Below are 25,092 nucleotides of genomic sequence, written 5' to 3'. Positions count from 1 at the left end.
TAGCACTGCTAAGAATTTACCCAAGGGATACAGGAGTACTGATGCATAAATGTCCATCAACTGATGAATGGATAAAGAAATTGTGGTTTATATACACAATGGAGTACTACATGGCAATGAGAAAGAATGAAATATGGCCTTTTGTAGCAACGTGGATGGAACTGGATAGTATTATGCTAAGTGAAATAAGTCATACAGAGAAGGACAGATTCCATATGTTTTCACTCCTATGTGGATCCTGAGAAACTTAACAGAAGACCATGGAGGAGGGGAAGGAAAAAAAAATGGTTAGAGAGGGAGGGAGCCAAAACATAAGAGACTCCTAAAAACTGAGAACAAACTGAGGGTTTATGGGGGGTAGGAGGGCAGGGTGGGCAGGTGAAGGGTATTGAGGAGGGCACCTTTGGGATGAGCACATGAGCACTGGGTGTTGTATGGAAACCAATTTGACAATAAATTTCATATTAAAAAAAATTTCTGAGAGAGCGATTGAGGGAGGGAAGGAAAAAAGAAAAGGGGAGGGAGGAGAAAGAACTTCTGTGATTGATGTAACTTGCATGTCTTCTGGTTCTCTTGCTGACAGAAGATAGAGGCGCTTCTGTTGGAACCTAAGTCCCCACAGGATATACCAGAGAGGGAAAATTAGTCCCCCAAAATTAATTTGCCACAATCATTTTATGGTGACTTAGAAATTTGAAGGTAAAGGTTTATGAATGTCAAAGTCTGCCTTGACACAGTGATCTTCTCATCAAACAACCCTCACAGAAGCACTGAACCGTAAGTCTGAAATGTCCATCAAAACATAATGAGCCACAGGCTGCTTCTGGAAACCAGGGATTTTGAAAAGTTAAAATGACAGATTCATACCGCCTGGTCAGTGTCATCATTCTTAAATCCAGTCCAGGTATTTACAAGTGATTTCTCAGGATTATGGCCAATGATAAATACAGAGGAAACTCTTCAAAGAGGCATGCGGATCATATGGAAGCCAAGAATCAGTCTTGGGACTAGATCCTGGGACGTGTCCCAGACTACGTGGGATATGGTTATGGCTTTGTCTACTTGGTTTTTCAGAATTATCCGGTTGCTTTATGAAAATATCATTAATTTTCAGTTAGTTGGAGGTAGATAGGGTTTTTTCCCCCATTCTGACTTCACTATCAGGTGGCATTTTATAATGAAAAAAGTCTCAGATCAAATCCTATCAGACATAAAGTATTTACCACCAAATAGGCAATAAAAGTCATTCAACCTGTTATGTAAGCTCAATGCAGCCCAATTGCCTGAACTTTCAGTTGATATGACAGCACATCGCACGAAAGTTTTACCACGACAGCTGGAAAAATAGGCTAGTGGCAGAATTGAACCTTTTCTTTTCCTCAAGGAGTCCTAAGTGGCTAAAAGTGGCATGAAAGAGTCCTAAAACCTGAGTGTCCTTTTGAATGGTATGTGCTCCTGGGCTCACTATATCCTTTTTTGTTTGTTTGTTTGTTTGTTTGTTTGTCTGTTTGTTTGTTTGTTTTGAGAGAGAGAGAGAGAGCACAAGTGGGGAAAAAGGAGAGAGAGGGGGACAGAGGACCTGAAGTGGGATCTGTGCTGACAGAATGCCCAACGTGGAGCTTGAAGTCGTGAACTGTGAGATCATGACCTGTGCTGAAGTCAGACGCTTAACCAACTGAGCCACCCAGGTGTCCCTGGGCTCAGTACATTTTTCTGCTTTACTTACACAAGGTCAGAAGTGTTTGCACAATATTTCTGGCTGATCCACCTATCTTTTTTTTTTTAAGAAACATGTATCTTTCTTTAAATTTTTTTTAAAAAGTTTATTTTGAGAGAGAGAGAGAGAGAGAGAGAGAGAAGAGAGCGTAAGCAGGGGAGGAGCAGAGAGAGAAGGAGAGAGAAGATCACAAGAAGTCTCCATGCAGTCAGTGCAGAATCCGACTGAGCCACCCAGGTGCCCCCACCAATCCACATATCTTAAACATCACCTCTGTCACTAATAAAAAGTAACTTCTAGCATTTCCATGCTTTAGCGTTTTGGGAAGACAAAGACAACTGTATGTTGGGAACAGTCTCTTCTGGAGTATGGACTTAGAGTTGTTTGTTGTTTTTGTGTGTTTGTGTGTTTGTTTTGAAATGCTAACTAATCATGCATTTTTCAAAGGCTAACTGATCACCCAGGGTGTGTACTTTTGACTAAAATACTTAAAATATTCACAAACTTCTCCTATGGTAAGAATTGAAATAAACATATATGTCATACTCCTTATGTGGAGTATTTTAAAAATAAATTACAGACAGTGTAACAATTAATCTGGGATCACAAACTTTCTGAGTCGCAGTTTCTTTATCTTCCACTCTAATGGTTTGAAATATGCAGTAGAAACAGACACCATAAAAACATGTTAGACGGTAACTAACACATCTTTTTGCTCCTTTTGCTGATATTTTAAGAAAGGTAGCAGTCAGCTTACTCCCATGCCAAAGTTGACATGTCTCCAAATACTTAAAGTAGATTGTGTGGAAGTAATAATTTATCATTTATTAAGTGCCCCCTATCTGCCATTCCTTCTAATCCTTATCACACCACCACAGTGTAGGCTTTGATATTCCCCTCATTCTCACAAAAGTCCCCACTTTGTGAGTCATGCCTGTTCTGATTTGTGACAGAATTTCGGAGCTTCTCCTCTTGAAGGATTAACGTGGTTCAATACAGACGGGAAGAGCCAGCTTTGAAAAGTGTCAACCACAGTGACCAGGGTGATGATTGCCCTCCGTTCTTTGGTGGCGTGGGGCGAGGGCTACGTTGGTCATGATTAGCCAAGACCACTAAGATGAGATGCTAGCATAGTCAGCACAAGTACAAAATAGTCTAGAGCACAGTTAGGGCCACGATTCCCACCTCTGTTGAGATATAAGCAATGGCTTTCAAATTGCTTTATGTTTTCTATCACTTGGAGAATGTTGAGCTGCAAGGTTCGTGGAACTTAGAAAAATGTAAAGGGCTGAGGTATTGCTCCGTGACTTAATATTACCTTAAATGAGTGATGTGTAGTTTAAAAAAAAAAAAACTAAAAAAATGAAGAGCAGTCAAGTGGCCTCTAGGTAGGCACATGGCTCCTCGTGCTCTTACCTTCGTACGACGGGGAGACGTAAACAGACCTGGGAAGGCAGGGCCTCAATATTTATGTAATTGGCAAGTAATTTCCAGATACTGTTCGAAAAAATCAGCAATCTTAATTTTCAGATATCCCCTCAATAAGACTTGATTTTAAAAGATCTATGGATTCTCTTGGAGATTCTGTAATTATCTGAAATTAGAAGAAAACTCAGTAAATCAAGGGTCATCCTGAGGAAGCCTAGAAAATTGTTTCACGCCAGAAAGTATCCCACAATTTTTAAAAGGTGCTCTTTTTACTTCCAAGATTATCTTACCTCTCCTTATCCTCTGGGCTATATAGAAGCAGTGGCAAAAAAAAAAAAAAAAAAATTGATGATACACAACTGGATTTGGCTTCCATGGATACACCATCTGTCTTTCTCTGTTCTTTCCATTTTTGCCAGCATCATGAAGCTGGCTTCCTGGAGCGGTGCCGCCAGGGCAGATCGTGCAGGTGTGGGCTCCCTGCACACAAACACACATCTGATCCTTATCTGTCACAGGAGATGACCCACCAGAAGTCACTGTTCAAGTGCTGCCCTCAGCAGGTTTGAAAACGCAGGGACTACGGTATTTCTTGTACCATTGTCCCCAAAGTCAATAAGCTTATGTATCTACAATGAAATTAATAAGTTAGTACTGCACTAAAATTTCTCTCATTGGCTGACGTGTCCCACTGAGGGATTCTGATTACTCACAGGGAGTATGAAAATACCCTGAGAACGCCCCAGAAGCTTGTCATCCTTAGCAGACCCTTAGATGATGTCAGAGAAACAACATTGGAAAGAGTGTGTCTGTGCCCTAACTGGGAGGTCACTTTAGCTTAGAATGGAAGTAAGCTTTCAACTTGACATTTTATTGAAAGCATTTTTCTTAATGATTCATTGGGATGTAAAGTGCAGCTGAAAAGATATGTAGAAAACAGACAGTTTTTTTTTTTTTCCTCCCCATCTGCCTCTTAGGAAAAGTAACCATATTCATAGCCCAGTTCTTACACTGTTTGTTTTTGCTACTGTTTTTGGGGGATAACTGTGCACCAGGCACGGGGGGTAGGGTGAGGTATCAGGATACTTTAGTTCCTGCCCTGGTCCTGCCCGGCACTCAGAGCTGTTAGCTCATATTTCGCTGCATAATTTTTCTGTCTTACCCAGAAAAGTTCTGGGAATTCATGAGAGACCTTTGATGTGCTCTTCAGGGAGTTCAGGTTTGTCTGGAAAGATACAAGTATCCCACTTGGAGACAGGCAGAAGAAAACAATGGATTTTAACCTGGAAAAGGTATTAAAGGCACAGACAATGACAGAAAAGCAGGAAACCTCTCTGCAGGCAGATGGACTGAGAAAAAGGTGCAGGGTCCCCCAAAGAAACAAAGAATTGCTTGCAGTGCTTTAATGCAATGCCTCTAGGGGCTGTCTCATATTTCACTTGCATAACAAACCATAAGGCATTTCTGTTAAAAGCAATGTCAGGTTATTGTTGTTTTTCCCCTTCCTCCCCATCCTTCCCCCTCCAAAAATAAAACATGAGCACGCATTTACAGACCCATATTTAATCAGACACTTCCAGTATTTATTTGATCACTCTCTTTGAAAAATGCCATAAGCTCCAACTCTGAAATCACATTCTTACTTGAGAATCTAACCATTCCAAAGCAGAGAGTCTTTCTTCTGTCAGTTTTGATCCAGTGGGGCCCATTAGATTTTATTGACTGTGTTAGTTTGTTTCTTGGAATCTGATTTTATAATTATTGTCCCTTCTAACCTTGTGGAAATGCAACTTTTCACCTGCTTTCTCTAAAGCTTTTTAAGCTACAGAACCAACCAAACGTGATGAATGATTTCAAGGGCAGTGAATCTCAAAATTTTGCGCACAGGGTAGTGGGGGTAAATTTGGAAATTCAATTCACCTCTGGTATTCAGATATGTCAAGTTGCAGGTACGTTTGTATGGGTACGTGTGTGAATATGTCTGAGGAGTTTTAAGTTCCTATAATTCCATCGTGCTATTTAGAAAGAATATAGTCCTGGGGCGTCTGGGTGGCTCAGTCGGTTAACCGTCCGACTTTGGCTCAGGTCATGATCTCACAGTTCGTGAGTTCAATCCCCACATCAGGCTCCGTGTTGCCGGCTCGGAGCCTGGAGCCTGCTTTGGATTCTGTGTCTCCCTCTCTCTCTGCCCCTCCCCTGCTCGTACTCTCTCTCTCTCTCTCTCTCTCAAAAATAAATAAACATTAAAAAAAATTAAAAAAAAAAAAAAAAGAAAGGATATAGTCCAATACAAACTGTGTTTTTGACCCGGACTGTATTGCCCTAAAAAATGTCAGATTACTAAGCAAGTTTCCCATTACATTCAACTCTCTAAGATGCACTGGCAAATGAAACAAACTTCAAAGCAAACTACTCCAGCTTCTTCTCTGCTTTGCCAACTCACTTTACAGGCAGCTGGGTACTTTGAACTTTTAATTTCATTTGCAAAGCTTAATTGGGAGCATCTAAATCATTCCTGATTTCACATCACCAGCTGAATACAGTGATTGGATCACAAAAATGATGAAGCATCGGTCTTTGAAGCTTGACTGTTAAAGCATCTCAATCAGGAAGACTTCAAGGGGGCAAGTGGGGTTTCTCAGGCACCTTTGCCTACCTAGCCAGGTTCTCAGCCCAAGTACATAAACAAGTAGGCTAGAAGGCATCTGAGTTCTGCTAAGGAGTACACATCCATGTTTGAAAAGTAAAATTTCAAAACAAGTTTGCTACCTGCAAATCACTCGAAGTGAACCTCCAATTTTTGTTCTTGAACATAAATGGACTTCCTTGCTTTTTGTTTCTCTATATCCATCTAATAAACTTGCAAATATTAGCTCTCCTGCCTCTGAAATATGAATGTTTTTTTTTTTTCTATTCAACGTGAAGTTCCATAAATCCTGATTTTAAAAAAAAAACACCCTTTGGACCATTATTCTTACACTTAGATAGTATACCTTTGCTCTTTTCTCATACGTCTACCCCTTCACACCCTCACCCCTACAGGAGTGCACACACACTAACAAAAACCGGAACTTTGCTTTGCTGTTATTTAGGGAGGGTTTTTTTTTTCTTTTTTGTTTTTTTTGTTTGTTTTTTTTTTTTTTTTTTGGTTTTTAGGATTTTTTTTTCTTTCATTCTTGATGGTTCTACTAGCATTTAAAGTGTCTGATTATCCAACAAGATCACTGGTTTGGCATAGTTAATAGTTCAAAGACAGAAGTGTGTTAGAAATTCTTCATAACAAGTTTAAAAACCAAGAAGTTCTCAACTTAAGGTCCAACCTATGAATGTGAATTTCATTGTTCAGCGATATATTTCAGAGAGATTCAACCCGAGAATAAACTCACTGGCAGTCAGTTAGGATAACTATTCAAATGCTTGGCCTAAACACTTTATAAACTGGTCTGTTCAAAAGGGTTTAGGTGAAATCTTGTCTGGACGTTGTGGAATGAGCTGAAAAATCTCTTCAAGTCCCACGGAGTCCTTTGATTCTACATTAAGCAGGCCCTAGACCACACACAGGCACTTTTTATGACATCGCTTCCTTGGAAATTTGTTTTCTTTATGGGGCAGATGGGAAGGCAGAAGAAAAAGTCCTCTTTATCACAACAGAGACTTACAAATGAAAATGATTCTATAATGGAGATAAAATTTCTACAATAAAAGATAAAATATTTGCATCTATCAGCTTGACATTGAATTCCATCCAAAGTTAAGAATAAAGAATAAGAAAAGCCTAAGTTTCTTGCTTCATTTTGAGTGAGAATATTTATCTTCTCATCAGTTACTATACCAAGAGAGAACGTTTTTCTTCTGGTCAGGGTAGGGGAAGCATGTTGCTCATGTGTAGTCTACACCATTGCATATTTTATGGTCTGATTTTGACTCACAAGGATAATTCCAAATAAGGAATCATAAGAATTTATAAGCTCAGTACTGTGGAACAAGCATATGTTACATTCAAGCAAAAGGGAAAAAAAAGTAGGGACTTTCCTTAAAATGAGTAATTCTATGCTATTTTTGTGGTCCGAGAATGATTTGTAACTAGGTCTAGAAATGCGTATAATGAGTTTCCTTCTGTTTCTCTCAAGGATGAAGAAGCTGATGATGCCATCCCGAGAGGCTTCTTCCCAAATTTGTGAGGGTTTGAGGACTTTTTTAAGGACAGAGATACTTGTGAGAAACTGACCTGTGTATTCTAGGCCAAAGATAAAGACAACCTCCATTATGATAATCCGAAACATCTTTTTATTTTATACAAACAACACTTGTTTTAAATCCATTCATTACAAAGACCAAAATGAAGAGAAGTAAGCTTGCCATTGATGACACCATACCCCTTTTCAGAAACCTGCATTCAGAAATAGACGTTCCACTTTTCCTTCTCCAGGACAATCTCCCTGTACTCCAAGCGTCCGAGGTTACAAGTAAAATCTCCTTTTTGTCCTTATGCTTCTGTGCTATGTATGAGTCCCTGGCCGCTCAATGCTTGAAGCCATCTGAGAATGATTGGTTTCACAACATATAACCTACATGAGCTTTAAATAATGAGTATATAAAATTGTAATTATAATTGTAATTATAATTGTCATTAATAAAAATAATGAAGACTATATTTTATTGAACCCCTACTACTTGGCAGGCATTTTGCTAGGCATTTTATCAATATCATTTCATTCAACTCAAAATATAAGCCCTTAAGACAGAAATCGCCACCTGCATTTTACATAAAAGAGAAGGAAAGCGCAAAACAGTTCAGCTAAGTGTAGAGTTTACACAGCTAGCAATGGGCAGAGCAGGGATTCAAAGCAGGTGTCATTAACTGTAACATCTATGTGATTTCTATTACAACCTTCTCTCCCCACTGTATCTTTTCATCAGATTAAAAGCTAGATGGGTAGACAAAACCTTGGCCAAACTTTTCCCCCAAGCTGTTATTCTATTTTCTCCTCTTCTCTTTGTAGCCTCTCGTAGTGTCCTCTTCTCTTTGTTAACTTATTCATTTTACTAACGCTCCTCCTTCCTTATCTCATTTTCCCTGCCTAACCCAGTTCAGTCTGGTTTTCATCACCACTACCCCAGTGAAACTACTCCGGTGAATGTGATCAATAACTTACTACTTGACTGTCTACTGAGCGCCTCTCACACTCTGTCTAACTGAGCTTATCCCCAGCACTTAGTACTGTTGAGCACGTTCTGTTTATTCATCACCTTCCTCATTCATAAGCACCTTCCTTAAACTCCAAAACAGCACAGTCTTCTGCTGTGTCTTCTACTTCTGAAACCCCATCTACTATTTCATCTTAATCTTGGACCATCTTCCTCTGGCTGTTTTAGCACCGCTTCCTCAGAGATCTCATCAACTAGTTTCAACCACCAAATGGATAACATCTAAATATCTATTTCGAGTCTAGTGCTGAATCTACCTCTTTCTTTTCATTCTTACTGACTTTTCTTGACTTCAAGTCTAAGCCTGTAGAGCATTTCAGGTACAACAATATCTTAGCTGGTGTCCCTGCTTCCATACTTGCCATTTTCTTTCTGCATTCTGCACGATGCAGCCTAACACAATGCAAACTAAACTTTGTTGAAAGTTTTCCGTAGTATTTTTATTTTCCTCATGGTAATATTCAAAAGTTTTAGAAAGGCATTTATGGCCCTATGTGATCTAGCCTAGGACTTAGCCAAGTTTTTCTGTAAAGTTTTTTTAGGCTCTGAGGACCATAATGTCTCTGGTATAGCTACTCAACTCTGCCCTTCATGTATAGAAAGCCGTAGGGCATATGTAAATAAACAGGCATGGCTGGGTTTCAATAAAGTTTTATTTATAAAAGTTGGCTTCAGGGATGATCTGTTTAGTAGGCTAGAGCAGTTGACCAACTTTGAGTGTAGCGAACCCCTCCATACTTCTTCAGCTTACCCTTAACCTTCATCTTTCCCTACCTCTCATGTTATGGCCCAGCCAACATAAACTGTTTTCAGTTCCTTGACGTCTCATGTCTATTCTTGCTTCTCGGTACACCTGCTGTTTCTTCTCTCCTGGAGGAATATTCTTCTAAATTTTCTTCAAGGATATACTCCCCACTTATGTTTAAAATTCAGCCTCAATATATCTTCAAAAAAGGCTTCCTCAACTTCTCCCATACCAACTTCAATATGTTACCATATAATTTTTCACACACTGTTATACTCATCAATTTAATTTTATTTCCCTCACACTCTGTCGTGATGTCCCTAAAGACAGAGGCTAGGGCTTTAATCTCACTATTTTTTTAAGATCTCCAGACACTCATCTACATGGCAGGTGTCATAAATTCTTGTTAGTGAATGAATTAATACACACCACCAGGTGTTTTCGAATCCATTCATGATAAGGCCAGGCAAGAAGATTTTCAGTAGTTGCTTAGCAAGGAAAACTAGTTGGGGGCAGAAGACAGCTGTGAATAAATTTGAAATTTCTCCATATAGGCCACTGCCAACTCCTGTAAGAGCTCACAAGCCAATGGCTACCATTCTTAACAGTTTCACTGAGGTAAGCTTTCCAGAAAAAACAAGATGTGGCTTCAGCTTTAGAAACTAAGCCATATGTCCCACATTCTGGAGAATCTTCAAGGACAAGGTTTTATTTCTCAAGATCCCTGGATTCGTGGGCAAAAAAAATAAACTCTACAACAGGATTAATTTTTAGAATAGCCAGCATCTGAAAGTACAATAGGAAAAAGATGGCTTTAGCCAGTTGGTATTAAAGAGAAACATGTAAAGTAGAAAAACAGAAGCAAAACTGAGAGCAAGCTAGTATGATATATTTTGATCAAGAGAACTCTTTTATACAAATCATTTCATTAGAAAATGTGTATAATGTATATGTATATGTAAGGTATGCAATGTGTGTGTGTGTGTGTGTGTGTGTGTGTGTGTGTGTATAACAAGACAGTCACATTGCTTACTTTGTTTCCAAATGAGAAGGTTGTTTTAGCAGTTATGGTCACCCTGATAGTCCTGAAGTAAATGTGGTCTTCTTGTTATACTGTTAAGAATAAGATATCTCCATTCTCAGTTGCCATTGCAGGCCTAGATCAGCTGCCTTTTACTCCATAAAGCTTACTTTTTGTCAGGAGTATGTTTGGACTTCCTCTGTCAATAACAAAGTTGAGGTACAGTGTATATTGTGTTGAGAGCTCTGATTTTATGCTGGAGTGCCTTGGTACATAACCAATACCACTTATGAGTTATATAACAATATCCAAAATACTTAACCTTTTCCACTATGTTTCTTAGGAGATATTAGTTGAAAATCAATGTGATAATATTTCAAGTCCCATCATATTTCAAGATCACTTGTGGCAATGCTATTACTTTGTGCAATGCAATGAAACCATTTGATTAGCAAAAATTCATTTAGGATTTTCTCCCAGGTGAAATAGTAACAGCAATAATAATAATAGTAATAAACGTTAAGATCAAAAGTCCATGTGAGCTCATTATGTAGCAAACACTCTCAACATATCACAAGCATTCGTTCATTTAAAATCCATTCGTTGCCTCCACAATCTATGGAGGTAGTCGCTATTATTGTCCTCAGAAAAGGAAATTGAATTACAGAGAATTTACACAAAGTTACACAGTGGCAAGGCTGGGATTCAAACCCAGGCAGTCTGGCTACTGAATGCATGTGCTTAAATACTACGCTCAACTAGCTCTCAAGCTTTAAGTGGAATGTCTATTTTGGAGTGTGAAAGCTACTTTTCATTTTTATGGACTCTATCCACATTCAAATAATGAGGAGAACAAGAATGGATTGAAAGTTTATGATAAATGGTTGTTATTTTACTGTCAGTGAACCAAATTCCAATTCTAACACTAGAAGCCACTGGCCTGTTTCTAATAAAAACAGAATACAAAATCAAGCATAAATCACCAAAAACTCTTATAAAGCACTTCCTTAAAATCAGCATGTAAAGGAATATAGCCTCTATATTTGCAAGAGACAATAAAAGAAGTAAAATATATACTCAGATCGCCTTGGCATACAATTCTAAAACCTAATAAAATCTCTATGGTGACAAATAATCTTTGGTAAATTGAAAAACAATTATTACCTTATCTGTTGGCAGGCAGGAAAAATGGAAGTACTGTTAAATGGTGCACGAAAGGGATTAGTATGTTCATTGAGAATATTCTAAATCGAATAGAAAGGTAATATACTTTTTTCTGCATTCGCATTCAAACAGTTCCTTGAGGAAAATTGAAAAGCTGTAGTCGATGCGGCTGGAATGAGTTCCATGGCTGTTGTTAATGCTGTTCACTCAAACACATGGTACGGTTGTACTTCTTATTTTTGAACTCGAGGGGGGATCATGTGACGTGTCCCTCCTGGGCACAAGCCTTAAGGACCCTGGGACTTTGGCCACATTTCCTTCCTCTGGGGCACCGACCACAGACAGGCACATCAAGAGACTGTGTCTGCTGGGCTAGAAGCCTCCGTGAATATGAGTAGAGCACTGTGGCCAACGAGTGCCACAGGAATGAGAAATATATTTTTGTGCGTTAAGCCTCTGAGATTTAGGGTTTTGCTGGCGGTGATGTTACTTCATCATAACATAACGTTCACAAATTCAAGTTGGCAAAAAACTTAAAGAAATAAAAACAAAGCAAAACAAAACATAATAAGATAAAATCACAAGTCATTCCTTTATTTTCCTTAACTGAACCAGAAGCCAGAGTATAACTTGAAGCCCATCTTACAGGGCTGGCAGGGAATTTGATGTTATTCTATATTAGAGGTCGCTATCCTATATTAGAGGTCCTCTATATTAGAGGTCGCTTCCCTAAATGTTACCAATATTCTGACATCTTATATAGCAATATAAGGTCAGGGGATCACGTTTGGGTCTTCTTTTCCTGATGATTATTCCTGGGGAATACCATCCAGGCTTATGTGGCATTGTAACAGTCAAGACTGGACCGCTTCCGTGAATCCTGTTTGTATCCAGTAAGCTTCCTGAGTGGTGGGGAGCCTGCTGCACCCTAGGTTCATCATACAGAGAGTCATCCCCTGGCATTCTTCACTTCGGCTCACGTCCTGTCACTTTTCATGTTTAACACCTAAGACAGGTGAGGGTCCAAGTGTTATGGGGTCCTGAACTTACACAGGATGAAAAGATCTCTCTGAGAAAAGAAAACAAAATATGTAATTTCTTTGTCTTGATCTGTGTGGTGGTTCCAAGAAAACATGTATCACTATGACTTCAGTTAGAATGTGTGCATCGTGGGGGCGCCTGGGTGGCGCAGTCGGTTAAGCGTCCGACTTCAGCCAGGTCACGATCTCGCGGTCCGTGAGTTCGAGCCCCGCGTCAGGCTCTGGGCTGATGGCTAGGAGCCTGGAGCCTGTTTCCGATTCTGTGTCTCCCTCTCTCTCTGCCCCTCCCCCGTTCATGCTCTGTCTCTCTCTGTCCCAAAAAAAAAAAAAAAAAACCGTTAAAAAAAAAAAAAAAGAATGTGTGCATTGTGCTGTATGAATATTATTCGACAATAAAAAGTTTAGGGTGTAAAATATGATTTCGAAAGTAGACCCAGGACTTCGCAAGGCTTTCCTGCACCTCAAGGCCCCAAAGGGGAAGTTTTATGAACTTCAAGGAAAAGTGGTGCCTCTGACCTTGAAGCCTCCTTCCCCAACTCTGTAGCTTTCCAAGTCTGGGTAAATCTTCTCTCTCTTAGCCCAGGATAATCCTTGCCCTGAGCAGGGAAATTCAATAACAAAAGTCAGAAAGGGACTTGTCTTTAATTTCCCCAGAGGCAAGGAAGCATGTAGTCCCTCTATTGAGAACAGAGGAAGGATGATTATACCAAGAACTGTCAGAATCAAATCAGTGTCCCAATAAATTATCCTACCACATATAGGTGTAAACAGCCACACACATCTAATAGAATTGCATTGCAATCGATCTTGTCCTTTACTCACTTGAAATACCACATTTTCCTATAAATAGAAGAGTAACAGAATCTTATCTAGTATACATGTCAACCCTGGCACGTGCCACCTTAGAAAGCTTATAATTATAAGAGAAATTGAAAAAGTTGCAGGGTTATTTCATATGCATACTTATTTCTCTTACAGTGCTTAAAGGTAAACAGAATCTAAACAAGGGCTGGACCATTAGCTAAAGATGTTGTCTGTCTTAATCCTTTAACATCATAAAGAGAACTTACCATAACTGAAAGTTTAAAATCCAAAAAAGTAAAATATTTGTACCATTACTTGAAAATGATAATCCTGAGGGTTCTGAACAATTACAAACCCCTTATTGTTTGATTTTGAAGTGTCTGTAAGCATTGTAACCTATTTTTAGGCTTCACCTTACTTTCTCCAAAGAATGGAATCATGAATTAGGTTTCCAATGTAAAATTTCCTAATGGGGAGTGGAAAAGCAAGCTTTTCCAGCTTACCTGTCATGGGTACCAACATTAGTTCAACAAATTACAAATTTTGGAAATGACTTTGCCCTAATAGGGTTTAATGACTGGGTCAGACATATTGATTACTTTATTTATATTTTGTTTGTTTAACGACAAACCTTTCTACCTTGAAATAATTCTGTACTTTGTTAATGAATTTGATTTTATAACATACTCTGCTACTTTCTTCCTTTCACATTAAAAAGCATTAAAACACTTATTTCATTTCTAATACATGAAATTGGTTCTATAATCCTTATAACAAGAATGCACATGACACGGCACATCCTCTCATGTGAACAGGTTTTGTGCATACAAATAACTACTAGTTCAAAATTGCTTAAGATAATAAATTACATGGAAAGTACTGAAATTTAAAGAAGGAAACTGATACTACCTAAGTATGGCTTAACTGACTATTCATAGAAAACCACTTCTAAAAATCTGTTTTTTTTAAGTTGTTTTGAATTCAAATGAAAGACTTGAAGACAGTAATTTTCCACACATGATTCATGTAACTAGTAGTTTTAGAAAATTAACACCAATATTACAAATTGACTTATTCTAGAATGCTATTACTTCATGAGTAAGACATTGATATTCTCAATGTGATCACTAGAGTCAAACTTTTCAGAAGCTTTCGATAAATACCTATATACAAGATATATACATATATAGAGATGAGAGATAAATATAAATATATATTTATATATAATAGATATGAGATATAAGATATAGATACAGATATAGATATAGATATAGATATAGATATAGGGTGTGTGTGTGTGTGTGTGTGTGTGTGTCTGGTCTCAAGTACACTTGAAAAAACCATTGCTTCAGTTTCAAGTACATATTATTTGAGAAAGTGAAAGCTGCTTTGCATGTTGGCTAGAAGTTATGAATGTCTCTCTCATTCTCTCTCTCTCCTCCCCTAATTCCCTAACAAAACAGTAAAAGAACACTAAACAAAAACATCTGGTTGGCCTGCATGACTTCACTAGTTCACTAAGAGTGTTCAAAGCTCTTTGTAAATATTTTTCTGGCTTACTAGTAATTAAACCATGTAAACTACTTCCTGAGTGCATTGCTTACCTATGAAAGTTAACTAACTATTCCAGTGCACTGGGGTAGCATTAGGGCACCATTACTTTATTGCGTAATAACTATAGTTTTAGAAGTTGTATAAGCTGAACTATGAAAATAAACACAGACCCAGGGACTCAGAACCTAAATAAACCTTGTTGTAACCAAATAGGGATTTCATTGTAAATAAAACAAAGTGAAACATCCTTATGGGTTACTAATAATGATACAATATCTATTATCTTACTATATAATATCTATAAAAATATCATTAAAATTTTAGCAAGATGACAAAATTTAGTTTTTTATATGGCAATATTGGATTTTTTCTCCATATATATATATATATATATATATATATATATATAAAGTTTATTTATTTTCAGAGAGAGAGAGCATGTACATAAGCAGGGGAGGTGCAAAGAGATGGGGAGAGAGAGAATCCCAAGCAGGCATCACACAGTCAGCACAGAGCCCAACACAAGGCTCCATCCCACAAAGTGAGATCATGACCTGAGCCGAAATCAAGAATCTGACGCTTAACCAACTAAGCCAGCCAGGCACCCCTCCCAATAAATATACTTTTAATAAAATAATATTGCAAGGAGATAAAAAGAAAATGAAGATAGTAAAAGAAATATGACCAGAAAGAAAGTATAAAGTATAAAGCTAAATAAAAACTAATTTTTTTAAATGTTTTATTTTATTTTTGAGAGAGAGCACATGAGCGAGGAGGGGCAGGGAGAGAGAGGTGGGGGGGGCACAGAATCCAAAACAGTCTGAAGGCTCTGAGCTGTCAGCACAGAGCCCAATGCAAGGCTCAAACCCATGAGCCACGAGATCATGACCTGAGCTGAAGTCAGACGCTTAACCAACTGAGCCACCAAGACTGCCCAATAATAAAAATGTTTTCAAAAAAATTTTTATAAAAATAAAAGTTTATTTAAAAAATATTAGATTTTATTATTTATTTAGTAAAATCAATTGTATAAATAATATCTGCTTGCTATTTAAAATCAATCTACTTTAAGGGTTTTTTTTAATTATAAAATGACTGTCTGTATATTGTTTCTTTTTTTTATTCATATATAATTAACATTTGCTTATACTAGGTTTAGGCTATCTGTATATTATTTTAAAGAGAAACAGTACCTAAGTGCATAGTCAAATATTAATGCTAAGTAATGTTTAAAATAAACATAGTAAGTATACACACAGTGAAATATATAATACCCATTCCTTCTTCCTCAATCAATCCTCTCAAATTAGCATGTTAAGTGTTTCATGGGTATCATTCCAGGTATATTCTTCATTAACTCAATATATGCATTTAAGAATATTAAATAAGATTAAGCTTTAACACATATGAGTTCATGGAGTATATGATATTATGATACTACCATATTTTTACTTCATAATATATTGTAGATGTTTTTTCATATTAATTTATAATATTTTACCTCATTATTTATAAAGACTGCTAGTAATCCATTGTATGAATTTAACATATTTATTTAAACAATCTCCTAGAGAATAAGATTTAAATTATTTCAATTTTTTTCTAACAAGGCTGGAATATTTAATCAAAAAAATGGACAGAACCATAAAAAAGTTTAGAAATATAACTGATGTGTCAAATAGTTTGAACGTTTTATTTATTTATTTTTAAATGTTTATTATTAATTTTTGGGAGATAGAGACAGAGAGACAGAATGCAAGCAGGGGAGGGGCAGAGAGCGAGGGAGACACAGAATCTGAAGCAGGCTCCAGGCCCTGAGCTGTCAGCACAGAGCCCGATGCAGGGCTCGAACTCATGGACCATGAGATCATGACTTGAGCAAAAGTGGGATACTTAACTGACTGAGCCACCCAGGCTCCTCTGAACATTTTAAATATTAACTTTTCTGTTGAATTGCCTTCCCATGAACACCCTACGAGAGTTTTTATTTCTCTTAGCACAGCTCCTATCAAGTATTAAAAATGATCTTTCTAGGCTCTGCAAATTTGACAGCTGAATATCAGTACTTCAACATTGTATATATTTATATTTATATTTTTTTGATGATCATCAGCCACATATAGTTGTTTTCTGTTCTCCGCTTTCACACTTAAAAAAAAAAAACTGCAGGGGCGCCTGGGTGGCTCAGTCGGTTAAGCGTCCGACTTCGGCTCAGGTCATGATCTCACCATCCATGAGTTTGAGCCCCGCGTCGGGCTCTGTGCTGACAGCTCAGAGCCTGGAGCCTGTTTCAGATTCTGTGTCTCCCTCTCTCTGACCCTCCCCCATTCATGCTCTGTGTCTCTGTCTCAAAAATAAATAAACGTTAAAAAAAAATTTAAAAAAATTACAGAGGTTGATCCTTTTCCTTTGATTCATAAATGCTTTCTAATATAAAGAATATTGGTTTGCATCTTTTATATAAAATTGAATACACTTCGTATGCTTTGAAATTTATACTTCTATTTTCAGCAACTCTATATTTGTAGTTATGGAATTATTTTTGCCACATACAAGTTTCTAAAGAAATTGTCTACAAATAGTCGGTAGTTTTTTTTTTCCTTTATTCTTTCTGGGTTTCATGTCCAACACCAAGGTCATACAAAAAAATAAACAAAATATTTCTGTTCTTAATAGCTCATGACTCAATTTTTGGCTTGAAAAGCTTGTATGCATCTGTGTTTTGTTTTAAGGATTGATGTGAAGATACAACTATTAATTTCCAAGCAGTGAGCCCCTTGGTTCAGCACAGTTTACTGAAGAATCTTGATTTTCTCCCCTGTTTCAGTGTGCTTCCCCTTCTCCCATCCTTCTGACCATGTGCTGAGGCCCAGGGATGTATCCACCTATCCCTGAAGTATTGCCATGTTTTAAAATCAAAGTGCGTTATAAAATATGTTTGGAACTTGGGGGCTGGCAAGCCATTACTACTGCTTCAGTTTTCTCTCCCAGAATTTGATAATGATGATTCTTGAATGTTTAGTCTTCCAGAGGAACTTGATGGTCCTATTATGAACTTCCAAAAAATTAGCGTTGTAATTTTAAGTGATGTTATATTGAAATTAAGATGAATTTAGGAAGCTTGGTTTGTTGAAATGTCATTTGCAACAATAATAAGACATGGCATTAATTAAATAAGACACCTGTCATAGATTTTAGGGCTCTCAATCCACATAGCCTTCTCAGTTGGCACCTTCCTACATCTCTTCCTAAGAGGCAGACCTGGAATTAGCCAATGAAAAAAAAAAAAAAGAAAAAAAATAGTCTTATTATTAACTCTCCTTATTCTTTAAGTTCTAGCCTAATCATTCTAATCATTAGATTTTCAATAATCTCCTAAAGACCAAATTTCATAATTATTTCTCAGTATCCATCCTTTCTTTGACATGTGGAAGTCTCGGTCGGCTTCAACATTTCACCTCAAGTGAAGAAATGGCTGATGCACACAGTGGAATGTAAGCTGCAGGTGGAAAGAGCCGTGGTTACTTCTCTTATTGAGTGACTCTGGACACAACAGTCCATCTGTTTCAACTGTTGTACCCTCACCTGGAAAATCTGAATACCAGCTCGACCTCCAGGGGTTGTTGGAAGGATTACTGCACATGAATTTGGGGTGCCATAATGGCATTTCTATTGTTTCCAAGTGAATCGCATGTTCATATGCAATGTATTTAACGTGACCCCAGATTGATTAATCTTACCAAAATTCTTCCTATGCCAAAGGCTGGAAATCTTTGAGTAAGCCATTTACATTCTTTTCCTTTCCTTTTCCTTCTTACATCTTATACTGAATCTCTGTCTCGATCACACGTACATAGCTATTATTCACCATGTTCCTGGATACCCCTCCATTGCAGTTCAACAGTGCTTTACGAGTGGATTCTGAAATCGAAGCCTTCCTAACTTCCATGACTCTAAGCTTCAAAGATACAAAAGCACTTCGTAAACTGCGAAACTGTTAGTAAAAACTGTAGTAGTGTCATTTTAGGCAATGCATTACACTTTCATTATATTCAGTGTCTACCTATGTCTTCGTAATATGTAGTCATTTAAAAGTCCTCAAAGTTGGGTTAAAGATATAAAGATAAGTAGTGGTTGAACAGAGATGCAGACAGTTCTAAGGTTGATGTACTTTTCTCAAGACTCCATAGACTAGGATAATAAGCAGGTACTCTAAGCAATAAATATAGATGAATAATATATCTATACATACAAGTCATAATTGTTATCTTGGTCCAGATTAAACGCAACATCACATTTATTATGCTATTTCCCAACTCCAATAAATAGTTCTCCTCTTTTCTGCCATGGTATATTTTAATGCAGGAGCCCATACAACCTGGCTCAGTCCAACCCGAATGCTCCTCTAATCCTAAATTATTCCTTCTCTTTGGGTTACCCTGGTAATCATCACTCTCCCATTGATAAGCCCTGCCCATAGAATGATATATAATCTGCCATACAAACTGGACAGATTGGACACTCTGAGAATGAGAAGGGAATGTATCCAAAATTATAACAAGTCAACAGTCATATCTGGCTTTGTTCCATACAAAATGAAATGTGTGTAACCCATACCTCTTTATGCTCTCCTTATACAGCAAGATTTTTCCTTCTCTTTTGTTCACATGTAGGAAATATATCCTGTAAGACTTGACCCAGATCCTACCTTCTGCAATATCTTTCCTCACCCAGATTTATCTTTTCTCTGAATCACTTTAGTATCTAAACTATTATCATGCGTTTCAAGTATATTTATGTTGCTCGTGATCAAGACAGTGGGATCCTTGATGGAAGATGATGTCTAATCATTTTATATAGGCTTCTAGAAGCCAAGGGCAGAGCAAGTAATGGATATTCAGTGAATACTTACAGAATTAATTGAATAAGTCTTTCAACTTCTGATCCCCCATTGGTAGCCAGGTGGGAGAGAAAATTAGCTGTAATTGGTTCATAACAATTTAAGTTTAATAATTAAGGAATATTTTAGCTGTCTCCATTTAAAACGCCTTTAAAGGAGAAACTAATGGAGCAGAGAATACATACATTTTGATAACATTAAATTGAGAATCAGAACATGCAGTGCTGTCTGGGGAGACCGAGCTGGTGGGAGGAACTTCTTTGGCTAGCTCCAGGCAGAAAGTCTTACCTTCCAAAGGTGGGGAAATGGCATAGTATAGGAAACAAGGGCAAGAGTGGGCAAGACAAATTTTCCTCATTTCGGAGTTGTTCATTGGGTTGACACTGTCTGAACTCTTTCTTTCTAACCAGTCACAGTAAGCTTCTTCTTAACACATCCTCCAGAGGCTCTTTGAGCGTGTGCTGACCTCTTCCAGTCATTCATGCCCAGGCTGTGGTGTGAGGCTGCGCCTTCCCGTAGACTCTAAACCAACACTTCGATGTCAGTGATGCTAGAAATTACGGTTCACAGAAGGTGCAGATCAAACTCCCAAGAATCGTGGAAGGAAAACGACAACTGCCTGGTAATGCCATGCTTCCAGAACTTGAAATCAACTGTCACCAGGCACAAACATTTATCCCCTATGAAAATACCCTACTCTGAGTACATTTCAATTGAATGCAGATAATCCAAACTCCTCTTAAAGGCTGGTGATCAAGGTTTGGTGTTAAGCTCTGAACTACTGATAAGAGTACTACGGCTGGATTTCTCAGGCTCAGATAAGCACGGATGCAGGCTTCCTTCACTTTGCTTTCAGTTTATAGAACTGCACTTAATTTAGAAAAATTGGTACTGGAATGAGTCCTTCCGTGAGCAGTCTCAGGACTGTTTAACTTCACTGAGGACAGGAAATGTAACGAAAGCATTCTATTGGCTACAACGTTATTGGCCAGGGATAGCTGTGTAGAATAACAGTGTAATTCTCTGAGCAAACCATCCTCTTGAACAGATGCTAAAAAAGACTAATCCTCCCATTTAATAAAAATATATGTGCAGCTTTATGCTTTTTCCTGATTATTGACCTGAGATAAATAAGGCTTTAGCTTGTCACGTTTAGTGAACTGGCCATTCATCAGCATTCAAAATATAGGCAAACTCTTCTAACTACTGATTTTATGATAAATTTAAAAAAGGACTTTAAAATTAGGTTTATATCACTTTTATCACTTAGAGAAAACACTAAGTAATTCCCTCCGTGGACTTGGCAATATGTTAGTGATCCCTAACCTATTATAGGTAACATTTTTAAGGAATAAAGATAAGGAAGTCATGCTGTTTTGCACATGTGTCTATATTTGTATCTTAATTATGCTCTGTGTGAACAGAGAGATTGAACATTTTCATTCATCAAGAAATGCCTGTCTTTCTTGTGTTACTAGTGAGCAGCATTCTGGATACTGTGTTGAAGCATTCTGTTAGCACATAAAACTGCAGGGCACCATACATCTTGGTGCCCCTTATCTCCACAGTAAAGACCTGACATTTCAGCAGGAAATCTTATCGGCATTTCTTCTTACCTATGGCTATATTCAGCAAGCTGTGTAAACTGCTTCCATAAGGAAAAGAAAAAGTGCATGAAATGTATAGACCGGTGCTCTCATTTGGGGGGGCCATCAACCCTCACTCTATGGCCTGTCACATGAATAATTCAGCTCTAATCCATTTCAAAAGCTGTTATAGCTGTTCAGCCATGTGTTTAATCAACACCCAGAAGTAAGTTACAACTGTCACCCTGTGATGTGACCTTGACAAAGTCAGAATTAATGGTAGAAAGTAATTAAAGCGCTCCGCCTTCAAAACGTGACCTCGTGAATCCAGCTTCTTCTTCCTTTCTTCCTCCAAGTAACATGTACTTACCAAATTTTTGAAAAGGAAGAGTACTTCATGTCGTTTGCAGAAAATTTAGAAGATCAAATAACATAAAGAAGTAAAATAAAACCCTGTAATAGTTCTACCTATTGTCATTTGAGGATTTTTTTTCTGGGTTCTTCTCTAATTATATGTGTAATAATATGCAATGTGCATGTTAGCATAGGTATAGGTGCATCTTAGTATTAGATGCTTGTACAAAATGCAAATTCCATTGGCTGCATAGTTTTGTATACTTCTGGTCAATTTTTCTAACTCTTAGACATACATATATTTTCATTCAGTCACATCTAAATTACTTCTTCACGTAGAGAGCCTGCACTAGAGGGTTTGGGTTCTGATTTTCACTATTTATTAGGTACCTAAAAAACACAGAGCTCTTCGTTAAATGTGAGGGAAGTGGACGTCAAAGTTCCACCACAATCACCACCATGAACACCCACCTTTATAAAGGACCTGGCAGCTGACCTGGATACATGTGTTAAATCACTTCCTGAGAGATTCTCTGCCACTGACACATAGAATGAGACTGACTTCTGTGCCCATCTCTCCTGAGTAAAAGCATAAACTAACAGGCACAGGTGGAAAAATGGACTTCCCAGCTCTCCCCTCCTGATTATGTAAATCAAAAATGAAATTAGCAGCCCCTCCGACCTTTATTTCTCACCACCTACCCACATGAAATGGGTGAATGGTGCTAAGCATGATATTCCAGAAGGAATGGGCCCAATATAAATACCCACAAGGGAATGTTCTTTTGCCTTTTTTCCCTTAGGTTATCATTTGCTTGCTTGCCTAGAATTCAGGATTATGTTCTCGTTAACCACATATATGGCTTTATATATTTTTCTAAATAAAAGATTATGAATATTTAATATAATGTATGCAATATGTATTGCTTTAAATTGTGGATTGCTTTGTTCCTTTTGAAATGTCTAGCATCCATTATAACAAATAGGTATCAGCTTCTGAAAATAAGAAATTTTTTTTATTAAAAATGACAAGGTTGGGGCACCTGGGTGGCTCAGTCAGTTAAGCGTCCGACTTCAGCTCAGGTCACGATCTCGCGGTTCATGGGTTCCAGCCCCACCTCGGACTCTGTCCTGACAGCTCAAAACCTGGAGCCTGCTTCAGATTCTGTGTGTCTCCCTCTCTCTCTGTCTCTCCCCATTCATTCTCTCTCTCTCTCTCTCTCTCTCTCTCTCTCTCTCTCTCTCAAAAATAAACATTAAAAAATTAAACAACAACAACAACAACAACATGGAGAAGAATCCTAGGATATGAGGCTTCAAAGGGAGCCAACTCTTGGACAATGCAAAGACTTGAAAGCAACATTAAAGATTTTGGGTATTTTTCCCAAGAGCAATAGGGAGCAATAGCTGCCTTTTTTTCATGTTTATTTGTTTATTTTGAAAGAAAGAGAGAAAGCACAAGCAGGGAGAGCAGAGAGAGAAGGAGAAAGAGAATCTCAAGCAGGCACCACACTATCAGCACAGAGCCTGACATGGGGTTTGATCTCACAAAGTAGGAAATCATGTCCTGGGTCAAAATCAAGAGTCAGAGGCTTAACCAACTGAGCCTTCCGGGCACCCCAGAGAGCAGAAGCTTCTTAACTTGTTTTGTTTTCCTTTTATAGGATTCTCCTGCCAAGTCTCCAATTCAAAGTCTATATATATGTCCTAGTTTTCCTTTCCTGCCATAAAATCTAATCATGTAACTCCCCATCTTTTATATGACATCCAAATATATCTGTTTCCACCTGCCATTGTTCCAACCCCATTGGGGTAGCAGCCTGCAAGGTGGCCTTCTTGTGTGGCTGACAATAGTTGGGTTGTGCAACTAATTTTACCTTGTGGAAGTGACAGGGTGCCTTTTGGCATCATCCTTTTTTCTCTTTCTTCTCTAGTCACTTGCTCCGGGGGAAGCCAGTGCCCATATCACGAAGACCTTCAAAAAACCCTGGGGCGAAGCCCAAGAAGCAAAGAACTGAGGTCTTTTTCCAACAGACAAAGAATTAAAACCAACCAACAATAACTAATGAAAATGAAGGATCCTGCCACCAGCCACGTGAATGAACCATCTTAAAAGTGGACCCTCCTTTCCTAATCAAGATGATTGGAGTGCTAGCCAGGATTTTATCTGTAACTTCGTAAGACACTCTAAATCAGAAGCACCCAGCTAAACCACTCTCAAATTCTAAATACCTAGTAACACTCAGTGTTATCTATTTGTACTCTTGCCCAACCAAAACTCTTAGGCATTCAATAAATCTCAGCTACTCTACTAGTTAAAATGCCAGAGATGGGAGTTCCAAGAAGCCATCTAAGTACTGAGTTCTTTTGTCCCTCATACTCTCTGTTACTGATACCTGGAAGGAGATTCTATAAGATACTTTGGTCCTTAGAGCCATAGGCTTGAGTATTTGCAGCATCTCACTTGTAAGTATAAATAGACATGGGGAACTTTTAATCAACTTATGCATAATTAAAATCTCAGATCAAACATTACTTCTTCTAAGATAGCTTCCCTGATTACTCAGGATGAATTATGTTACTTTCCATCCTATTTTCCATAGTACTTTTTACAAACTTCTATCACACAGTTATTATACTGTATTGTGATTTTTTTTTTATTTAAGACTTCATCAGTGTCTAAACTATTACTACTTTCTGAATCTATTGTAAAATATAATGGATACAGAGACTTGTGGAACATGGGTTGCAACATATTCATAATACCCTATCAATTGATTATAAGTTCCCCCCAAATTGTGTATGAATATGTGTATATAAGTGTGAAATATATATGAGATCAGATCACTACCAGAAATCAGGAAACCAAGAGGTCAAGAGGCAGAATAAATATTGAAAAACAAGCTATAGGACAAATGGAGCAAACAGACAACCAGCCAAGATCAAAATTTGTCAGGTGTCTGACAGAAGAAATAGAACGAAACTGAAAATCACCAAATAAGCTCCAGAAATATAAAATGATTATTTTTGCCTGCTTTTTGAAACCAACGTCTACAGTATTGAACTTTGTGGTTGCTGCAAGATGTGGCATCTAGAAAAGCTTTGTAAAAGTGAATTTTTTGGTACCTTTGAAAGAAAAAAAGATTTGCCAATTAAGTGTATTTTATTTCAAGGAACACTGACTCTCACACATACCAGTTCAGATGAAAAAGAAGTGCGGTATTCATTCTGTCTTTTCTGGTTCCCAAGGTGGGAAGTTTGCAAACCCACATGGTGCAATAATACTCAGTGTGAATGATAATTTCTCAGTACCAGGTGAATTATGAGACTTTCCTCTAGATTGATAGCTAAAAGATGATTCTGCCTCATGATACCCTATCAAAGGTCAATATACAACCTATGTATTTCTCTAAAAAAAAAAAAAAAAAAAAAAAAAAAAAAGAACATCCTAGACCATGCTGCTCCCACTCTAATCCACTACATTAAAACCACAGCAGCAATGTTGCATAGTTGGGAGAGATCAGTGGCCTGCAAAACTTAAAACACTAACTATCCTGCTCCTTTCAGAAAA

This window comes from Panthera uncia, chromosome B1 (genome assembly GCF_023721935.1).
Source record: "Panthera uncia isolate 11264 chromosome B1, Puncia_PCG_1.0, whole genome shotgun sequence".
Taxonomy (NCBI): domain Eukaryota; kingdom Metazoa; phylum Chordata; class Mammalia; order Carnivora; family Felidae; genus Panthera; species Panthera uncia.
Note: the sequence above shows the minus strand (reverse complement) of the source record.